This window comes from Nematolebias whitei, chromosome 6 (assembly GCF_014905685.2).
Source record: "Nematolebias whitei isolate Nwh7 chromosome 6, NemWhi1, whole genome shotgun sequence".
Taxonomy (NCBI): domain Eukaryota; kingdom Metazoa; phylum Chordata; class Actinopteri; order Cyprinodontiformes; family Rivulidae; genus Nematolebias; species Nematolebias whitei.
The window spans coordinates 41727877-41738367 of NC_056503.1; positions in this window are offsets into that span (position 1 = coordinate 41727877).

The following is a 10491-nucleotide window of genomic DNA, read 5'->3' on the forward strand; positions in this document are numbered from 1 at the left end:
CAGTATTAACTCAATGTTCAGTCTTTTATATTGTTTGCATTTTTTCAAAGAAGCCTAATAAACTCTCCATCTGGCTGTTTGTCCTGTGACAGAACTGATCAGTTGTCATTTTCACACGTCAAATGATTAATTACCACTAGATGGTGGTGCAGCTACTGAAGGGAACTTTCTGAACTAAAGTTTGTTTTCCCCTCAACAAAACTTTATCCAGTATAAAAAAAAAATGACAACGCATATGCTCAAATAGAAACTTGTGAATAAAACAGCATTCACATGTCCATATGATGAGTTCATCAAACTTTATAAAGCTTCTTTTGTACATCAAAGTGTAACACATTGTGCTTTACAGCAAATTAAAACAAGATGGAAAAATAAGCAGACAAAACACTTACATGGTTAACAACAAAGTTAAGTCAGGTCCTCTGGACGGTTTCTTTTTCAGTTGAACCGTTTCATCTTTCATCCAAAGGACTTCATCAGTCCGAGGAGCCACAAGAAACTCAGTCCCATAAGTGGCTTGCTGTCATAGTGGGTCAACCAGTTTGATGGTGATAAAATGGTTCCTGGAGTCTGCCGTCTCCCCTGTTGACTCCTCTGAGACAGCCATAGCCAAAGTGGTTCAAAACATCAAAGTTCATGCTCAATAATCCAGGTAAAAAATCCAACAAAGTTCATTCAGGTCCTCTGGGCGGTTTCTTTGTGTTGAAACGTTTCATCTTTCATCCAAATATACCACTTTGGCTATGGCTGCCTCAGAGGAGTCGAAAAGGGAGAGGGTGGACTCCAGAAACCATCTTATCACCATCAAACTGGTTGGCCCACTATGTGAATAAGCCACTTATGGGAATGAATTTGTTGTGGCTCCTTGGACTGATGAAGTCCTTTGGATAAAAGATGAAATGTTTCAACTTAAAAAAAGAAACCGTCCAGATGACCTGACTTAACTTTGTTGGATTTTTTTTACCTGGATTATTGAGCATGAACTTTGATGTTTTGAACTTACAAGGTCATTTAAAACAAGCTAACAACTAAAAAACAAAACTTCACTTTCGGTACAGAAGGAACAGGAAACACCAGAGGTGTATATAAAATATATTAATCATTAAAACAATTCTAAAATGTAAAGATGAGTAAAGCATTGTAGGTTACTTATGGGACAGATCTGGTTGGCAGGACGCAGACTGATGAAGTCTTCTGGATGGAAGACAAAACGTTTCTCCCTTAAAGAAACTGGCACAGATGACATGATGCAACCTTTTTTATTATTATTATTGTAGTCTAATCATAAAAATATAATCTAAAATCAGCACAATTCCTCATATTGTGCCCTTGAATTAAATGTTTTTATTTATCATGGGTCGGGTCACGGGGGTAGCAGCCCAAGTAGGCGTTCCCAGGCCAGCTGAGAAACATAGTCCCTCCAGCGTGTCCTGGGTCTTCCTCTGGGTCTCCTCCTGGTGGGACGTGTCCGGAACACCTCACCAGGGAGGCATCCTAACCATAGAAAATCACTGCAATGCCACTTTAATTGGTGATATGTGATTTATCTGTGCTGCTGATTATCCATGCTGCTGATCTCATGCTGCAGTATTTATTGAAACCTATCTGCTCGCCACAGACTTGTTCGGGCTGCTGTTGTTACGCTGTATTATTTTACATTGTTAATGTTTAGCGTATATCTTAGATCCTTATATATTGTTTCTTTTTATACTTTATATTTTTGCTATTCCTGGGTTTAACTGCCTGAGTACATCATTTTGTTCCACGTCATCTACCACATATGATGAGAATGACAATAAACTTGAACTTGAAGTCTTCACGTGTTGCGTCATTAACAGAAACAAGATTTTTTTTTCTAGACATATTTATCCCAAATGGGACTTCCAAGAGATTATCGTGCACTCTGTATAAGGACAACTTGTTGGTGTCTTTGTTTTTTTTTTTTTTTTACAAATTAAAGGCTTCACAGTGTGGAGGAATAGAATGGGACAATGGGAAAAACTTCCTTTGGCAACAGAGAAACCAAAGCCCAGCCTCGCCCGTTACGTTCTGGGCTGAACAGGAAACAGAAAATGAGTCACCAAAACCGTCCAGATGCTGATTCACCAACAGTCCTTCCAGGGATGGATTATCCAGCTGTCAAAGTTTATCTAATAACTGAAACCTCCTAACCTCCTATTGGCTGACAGCAGAGCTCCACGCTGTGAGTCGCTCTTCATGGGGTTTGTTTTCTCTTTTCTCTGAGGAAGCTCAAGTGTGCAGCTCCGCTCTTATCTCGAACAAACAATGAACTCCAATCCAGAACTCAACACTTCAGCCCCTTCCCTACTTTTTCAAAACTACCAGAAATGTATATAAATGTTCAGTGAAGATACAGATAAAATGGAAGAGCATAGCTGGGTTACAGTATCGTGGTGTTGTGTGTCCTGCAGATAGGAGGGTCTCTGTCTGTGGTCATGTTGAACTGTGAGGCCTCCCGGCTCAGTTCAGTGTGAACTTCAATGATGAGCTGCTTGATTCACATGTTATCTTAGTTTATTTGCAGTTTAGGAGATGTTTTTGTTCCCTGCATTAAGTTTTTAAAGATCTAATGGTGTGAATGCGTTTTAAAACGTTCACACTATTGAAATCTGTTTTTCTTCCGTACGATTTTTGGCACGTAACTTGCTTCGCACTTTCTGTGCTATTTCAACAATTCATAAACAACATTGTTCCGCTCATTCATGACATTCCTGCTCTGACTTTTGATAATCGTGCATTTTTTACTTTCTGAAATGTTTAGTTTGTTCGGCCATGTTTTTCTCATCGAAAATGAATGGAGCCCTGTTAAAATATTTTTTTAAAACAGCATTTTGCTTGCTATTTCAGCATTTTTATGCTAACAATATTTCTGCTAAGGCTAATTTTGCCCTGTTGATGCTATATCAGCCCTGGTAACGCTGATTCTTACCTGATAAACTAGTTCCGCTGTGTGTTTTGCAAATTATTCCCTGCCAGTGCTGCTTATGATCCACTTTGTGCTAGCATTCTACACTTTTCTTCTTCTTTTGGCTGCTCCCTGCAGGTCGCCACAGCGAACTAACTTGCATGAAGACTTGGCGATTGTTTTTACGCTGGATGCCCTTTTTGACACCACCTAGTTACCACAGCCCTCTGTGTGGAACAGAGAGCTGCTATAGGGTGCCCCGAGTAGCAGATGGTGGGGGTAAGGACCTTGCTCAAGGGCCCACAGTGGGGCAAATGAGGGTGGAGGCAGGTGTGGGTGTTTCACCTTTTCCATCCACCTTATTGTTGTCAGTCCGGGGAGTCCAACCATGTGACTCATCACAGGCCCACCTTCTCTAACCTCTGCTCCAACACTCCTAACGTTCTACACTGCTAATGCTAATTCTGCTCTCCTTATGTGGATTCTACCCTGTTTTATGTTAATTCTGCCCCCGACCCCCCACCCCATTACAAATTTAAACTTGTTTCTGCATTTTATTTTATTTATTTGGTCATTTATCTGCTGTTTTGGCATTTTTGTGCTTCTTTCAGCTTCATCTTACCAATTTGAACCTATTGATGTATTTCAAGTAAGCTTTAGCTTTTTTCTGATAGCAGCATTCAGCAAAATCATTCAGCAATAAGCATTCACTCTGCAGTTTCACAGGAAATGCACATTTTTCTAGTTGGTTTTAATTTCTGGTGCTTATGTGAAAGAATTATTAAAGCGTTTACGGAGAACAGTTTGAAGTTTAAACGTAAAACTAGTTTCAGTGGTTTCTCTCAGTAATCTTTGATACAGACTGTGCATTATGCTCATGTGCAGTGTGGGGGGAAAAAAATCCCAGTTGCACATATTGTACGTGTTTTGTGTTCATTTGTATTAATTTGCAGCTGCTTTTTTATAATTTTCACACTAGTTTGCTTGACGCATTTTTATATTTTTTCCCTTCTGAGACGAAAAGCATGGCTTAAATAAAAAGCTCATTAAAGTGTTCTCCTTCAAACATGGAGCCAAACAAGCTGATGAACAAAGGCTTCCTCCAACAGGAAGGATGTGAAGTTTGGTCTGCTGCATCATCGATGTCCTAACTGAGCCAAAAGCAGGAGTGTCTGCTTGTATGACTCCTACACCTACTGCTGGGTTTATGAGGTCTAATTGAGCTTTTGATTCGAAAAGGATGATAAAAGTCAATTCAAGATGGTTTCCCAGATGTGACACGTGTAGGCCTGCAGCAATAGTTGTTAGGGACGAGCAGAACCACAGCAGTTCAGCCCAAGCAACAAATCTGTGGAGGTTAACCACACACTGTAACGTAGCGTTTCCTTCTCTTTCTCGTTGCTGCTTGTTTTGAAACTCGGTACATCCTGTGTTTCACCCTGAACTCTGCCAGTCACGGCATTTTACCGCTCACACGTGTAATCTTAAGTGATTGGTCGATTCTCTTCCTGCTCATTCTGGTGAGCTGATAGCAAACAATCACGGACTCTTGTCAAACGATGCACAAAAGGCCTCTTGTGTGACTCATTCACTCTCGCCTCGTCTCGACCCTCAGCTGCTGTCATTGCTCTTGATGCTATCTGCAGCCATCTTTAGTGTCCCGTTTTGTCTCTGCTTTTGTGATCTTCTGTTTCATTTTCACTCAGGAAGAGTTCTGCAGATGCACGATGACCCAGTGAGCCCTCTCTGGCTACCGACGCTCAGAAAGACATTTTTCTGGCGAACCCCTCAGTTGTCTTTGCAACTTATTGAGAGGGATTCTTTGTGGATATCTATTTCTGTGTATTTGCATTTTCAGCTGACATTTATAGCCTTACTGGTTTCTACTGGGCAGTGAATAAAACCCATTAAAGAGACAGTCTGTTTATTATTTGTGGGGAGCAGCTCTTCCTGTTCAGAACAAAGCACTTAGCTGGGAGTTTCTGTACAACTATAAATATGAAGGATGTCATTGTTAGGATTACTTCTAGAGACCCTCTGTTGTCTGCTGCTGCTCTGGACCGAAGCTCACAATAGAGACGTTTGTGGCCCGAGCAGGTTTCTGCTGTGAGACGTTTTAATCAGCAGCTTGAAGTAAAAAGAACTTTCACACTATTGTTTTCTCCTAGTTATTCTATTTTTAAACATGTTTTACTTCTGTACACTTTGAGCTGTTTTAGCCGTTCGGCTCTTCTAGAAGATGGATGCAATTTGTTTTTGTAACTTTTGTACATTTTTAAGATATTTAACTTTATTGATATTTCTTCAGAGAAATACAACGAGACTTATTTAAATCCTTCAAAACATTGTTTTCTTTAAAATCAGCTTTGTGAAACTTATTTTGTTTTTGTTTCCTTGTTTCTTACTAGCCTTTAATTACTTTTAGCTTTTGTTAATTTTTTTTCCCATTTTGGCTCTTACCTACAATTTGGAGGCTTTTATGTAGCTTTTTGCTTCTTTTAATTTCTAGCTACCATTTTGCTACTTGTATATTTTCACTAGTGTTTGACTCAGTTAACTTTTAGCTACATTTTTACTACTTTTATCTACTGTTCTGTTGCTTTTGGTTAGCTTTTTGCTACTGTTATTCTTTTGATACTTTAAGCTTCTAGTTAGTATTACTACTTTAATTTTAGCTAGCTATTAGCTGTGAGTTTTAGCTATCCTTTGTTACTTTTTTTTTAAACTTTTTTTAGTTCACCTTTTGATACTTTTGGATAGTTTTCTTATTTTTTGCTTTTAGCTAAACTTTTGCTGCTTTTAGCTAGTCTTTCTGCTAATTTTAGCTTTTAGCTACACTTTCGCTACATTTAGCTTTTAACTACTGTTCTGCTGCTGTTAGTTTTTACCTGGTGTTCTGCCACTTTTATCTAACGTTTAGCTACTTTGGGTATTTATCTAGCATTCTTCTTCTTTTAGCTTTTAGCTAGTGTTCTGTTCTGTGTATTTTAGCTTGGACCACTCACTTTCAGTCTCCTCATCTGTCATTCCGCTTTCAGAATTCACATTTTTCTACAGAAAAAAAAATCTTGCTAAATTGTCTCTTGTGTGATTCAAACTCTGCAGATTTTTTTGTGTTCCTGTTCATTGCAGATGAGGTACAGCACCTTCAGCTGAGGTTCTCTGCTGGCACGTCTCTGCTGTCCTTCCTGTTAGCTGGTAATAGATCAGCTGCAGACAAGACCCTCGACAGAGACGCTTCCTCTTGCAGGTTGAATAAAGTTAGCAGAAATCTAGAGTTTTTGACATTTCCTAAAAGTAGCATTGTCACATTTTTAAATAGATGTTAGTGAAATGTGACTCCATTGGAACTGCACCAGTCAGAGCCAGAAAGCACTTCAGAGGGTGGTGCAAACATCAGAGAACATCACTGCTAGCAGTCTCCACACCATCCAGGACATCTATAACAGTTGATGTCTGCGTAAAGCATGCAGCATCATTAAGGACCACACCCACCCAGCACAAGGGCTCTCCCGTCTACAACCCTCAGGCAGACAATACAGGAGCCTGCACTCACACAAGAGAAGCTGTCAGATTACTGAACTCTTGACAGTAATGCTGAAAAACTGGCAATAACCCAGCAAAGTTCAGTCAGGTCATCTGGACGGTTTCTTTTTTTTGCTGAGACGTTCTATCCAATATCTAAAGGACTTCCGTCTGAGGAGCCACAAACAAACTAGTCCCACAAGCTTAGTGGGAAAAAAAAAATCAGTTTGCTGGTTAACCATCTTATTACCAGCAAACTGGATTTTTCCACTATGGGAGTGTGGGACTACAGTTTTATTGTGGCATCTTGGACTGAAGAAGTCCTTCGGATGAAGGATGAAATGTCTCAGAAAAAGAAAAAAAAAAACATCCAGATGACCTGACTGAACATTGTTGGATTTGTACCTGGATTATTGAGCATGAACTTTGGTGAATTGACAATAACATTGCACCAAGCCACATATGTGACACAATAAGTTTATTGCTGTTGCACTATGTGGCTGTATCATATATGTCACTACCTTACCATCATAATTCAGTTCATCTAAATGTTACTCACTACCTACCAGTCACACAACCTGTATAGCATAAGTTATGTGCAATATATATCATGTGCATTTATGCTATTATTACTACCTGTGAAATACTTATTTATACTAATTTATCCTACTTGCACCGTTATATTTGACCATGTTGTTTTGGGACCATGTAAATATTACATGTCTTTTTCACTTTTTGGTACTTTATTTTGTACCCTTATTGCATGCTTTAGTATTTTGCAAGTTTTTTTTTTTGCAAGTTGAAACAGTTCTTCTCATCCTGAACATTTCATTGCATTGTTGACCTTGTGTTAACTTGCATAAGACAAATAAACAACATAACATAAAATTTTTGGCCAGCTCATATTTTCTCATAAATGAGACTAATCTGTCTAATATTTGATATTTTAAATTCTAACATATATGTTAGAACTTTTAAAAAGGTTATAAATTGACCTTAGTTTTCAGATGTCAGATTATTCAAATAAAATACAAATGACCTCTTTCCTGTGACATATAATTAATTTGCAGAAAAAAATAAGAATATAAATATTAAAAAGACTATCAAAATTTGATTATCTAGCTTTGTCTCTATCAACACTGTTTTCATTAATTATTTCTTACGTTCCTCATCTTGTTCAGACCCACTTTAGTCATATTTATATTTTATAAAACGTATTAGATTTTCATTTTATCCATTAAAACCTGCTCAAATACCTAAATAAAAATAAAACATTCAATAACAAATGTACAGCTATAACATTTTTTAGGAAAAAGGGAACGAGTATAGAAAAAATATACGCAGAAAATACAATGAGAAATAATGCAAAGAAATAACGAAAGGACTGCAAAAGTTGTAGTTTTTGTTTTTGTTTGTTTGTTGTTGTTTTACTTGATCTGTCACAGAAAAGCAGATAAGTTCTGATAAGTTTTAAATAACTTGCGGGCTAGATAAAATGGCAACAGGGACCTTATCTGGTCTGTAGGACTGGAGTTTGACACGTGGTTTAAACAAATTTTCTTGTTTTTCTTTCAGCTGCTCCATTCTTCAAGGGCTGCCACGGCGAGCGATAGCACAACTTTTCTGATTCAACCTGGGCTCAAACCTGCAGCTTCATGATTATGTGACAGCGGCACTGACCACTGAGCTATCGTGGCTTCACGTGCAGTTTATAAAAATGACTTCCCTTATTTATTTCAACTCTTTTGTTCAGAGTTGTTTAAGCGTAAATGTGTCTAAATCTAGGTGATGAAAAAGGAAACGTTGAGCTGATAATCTTCTGCAATCCTCACCAGGAAAGGGCCACACCTTCACAAGTACAGACATCTGAGGCAGTAGCACTTCACACTTCTCATGCACCATCTCAACTCACTGAAAACCAGAGCGGGCACAAAAAAAACGACAAAAATAAAAAATAAACCGCTGTAGCAAAATAAAAATATCTGTTTTTACATACTTTAGTGAATGTAGAGAGGTTGTGTTTTAAATTTAGTCAGTTTGCCTTAAGCCTTCATACATTCTGTCTTTAAATAAACTAAAAATACATCATTGACAAGTGTAATTGAATTTAAGGAAGATGCATCATCAGTGTAGCTTTGTGCACGTCAAACAGATACGATCAGGTTAAAAGGCGAGATAACGTGCCTCGTGCTTTGCTGCTACACATCAGTTCTGATGGAGAAATGCTGTCGGCTGTACAGATGATCGGACTGAAGATTACGATTTATAACTTGAACAGAAAACGTGTTAAAGCTCATTGTGGCTGATAAAAGCTCGTTTAGCATCAGTGCTGAGAAAAACAGTGAGGATCGGATAAACCAGTACTTTATATGAAGAAAATATTATAATATTTGGATTTGAAAGGTGTATGACAAAAACGTTATTCTAATATTTCATTATTATTATTGGTTTTTTTTTTTTTATCAATTCTAAAGTAGTAAAACTTGTTATTTCTGCTGATATAGTGAAGTTTAGCATCAGGCTATCATCTATATCTATATATATATCCATCCATTCATTCATTATCTTTACCCACTTCTTCCATTTTGGGTCAGGGGGGTCGCCGGTGCCCATGTCCAGCAATCACTGTGCGAGGGGCGGGGTACACCCTGGACAGGTCTCCAGTCCATCACAGGGACACATAAAGACAAACGAGACAAACAAACATTCACTCTCTCACTCACACCTAAACACAATTTAGAGTTACCAATCAGCCTAACATGCATGTTTTTGGTCTGTGGGAGGAAACCGGAGTGCCCAGAGAAAACCCACACATGCACCGAGAGAACATGAAAACTCCACCCAGAAAAGCCCCCGGACCGGGATTTGAACCAGGGACCTGGTGCTGATGCATGGTCAATAATCCTGGTAGATAAATCTAACGAGGTTAAATCAGGTCTTCTGGACAAATTCTTCTCGTTGAAACGTTTAATCTTTTATCCAAAACACTCCGTTAGTCTGAGGAGCTGCAACAAACTCAGTTTCATAAATAGCCCCTTCTCATAGTGGTTCAACCAGTCTGCTGGTGACAGCCAAAACTAGTTGGTCACATGATAAAGGAGAACCAGTCTAATGACCGATTGTTAGTGCCCTGATGAGTGCTTGCTATTCACAGAGGACTGAGTGATGCAATAACAGTATTAAGAGTGGGACAGTTGAACAAGGATGGCTCTGCTCCTGTTTAACAACAAGCAGGTTCTCTTCACAAAGATAGCTTTCTTTACTCTTCTCTTGAACCAACATTCTTCTCCATCAAAAATGTACACATCGTCATCCCTGACAGAGCGACCGCTGGCCTTCATATATGACAGTGGACAGCGTCCCCACAAACTCGAAAGCCAGGGAGAAGGAGAAATCCCACACAAGACAGGCCCTGGAGCAATGTGGATATCCTAACTGGGGCTTCCTGAAAGCAGAGAAGAAACCCAAACAGGACTCCAGTCAGCCATCAGGTGAAAAGGAGGAACCCAGACCCAGACCAGTGGTCATTCCGTATGTTGAGGGAGTATCAGAGAAACTGAGACGTTTATTTTCTAAATATGACGTCCCAGTGCTTTCAAACCCCAAAATACATTACGGCAAAGACTGGTTCATCCCAAAGATCCAGTCCCCCAGCACAAACAGAGTACGATAATATTGTATACAGTAGTCCCTCGCTACTTCGCGGTTCAACTTTCGTGGACTCCCCGTTTTGAGGTTTTTCAACAATCGTCAACTTTAACATTGGGACGATACGAGACAAAAAGTTGACAAAAAACTTCAGACAGGCACTGCAATTTTGTACTTTTCTTTCAATAAGCCTATAGCCCGCCCCAAAAATTAAAAAAAATAACTACACTATCCAGAAGCCAACAGTGCTTTCAGCCGCTACTTTCTTGTAGTTTTCTTTCAATAAGCCTATACTGCATCGGGATCCGAGCTTCTGCAGAGCTGGTGAGTACTCACAAAATTTTGCAGTAGCTGCTGTACAGTATATATATATATATATATATATATATATA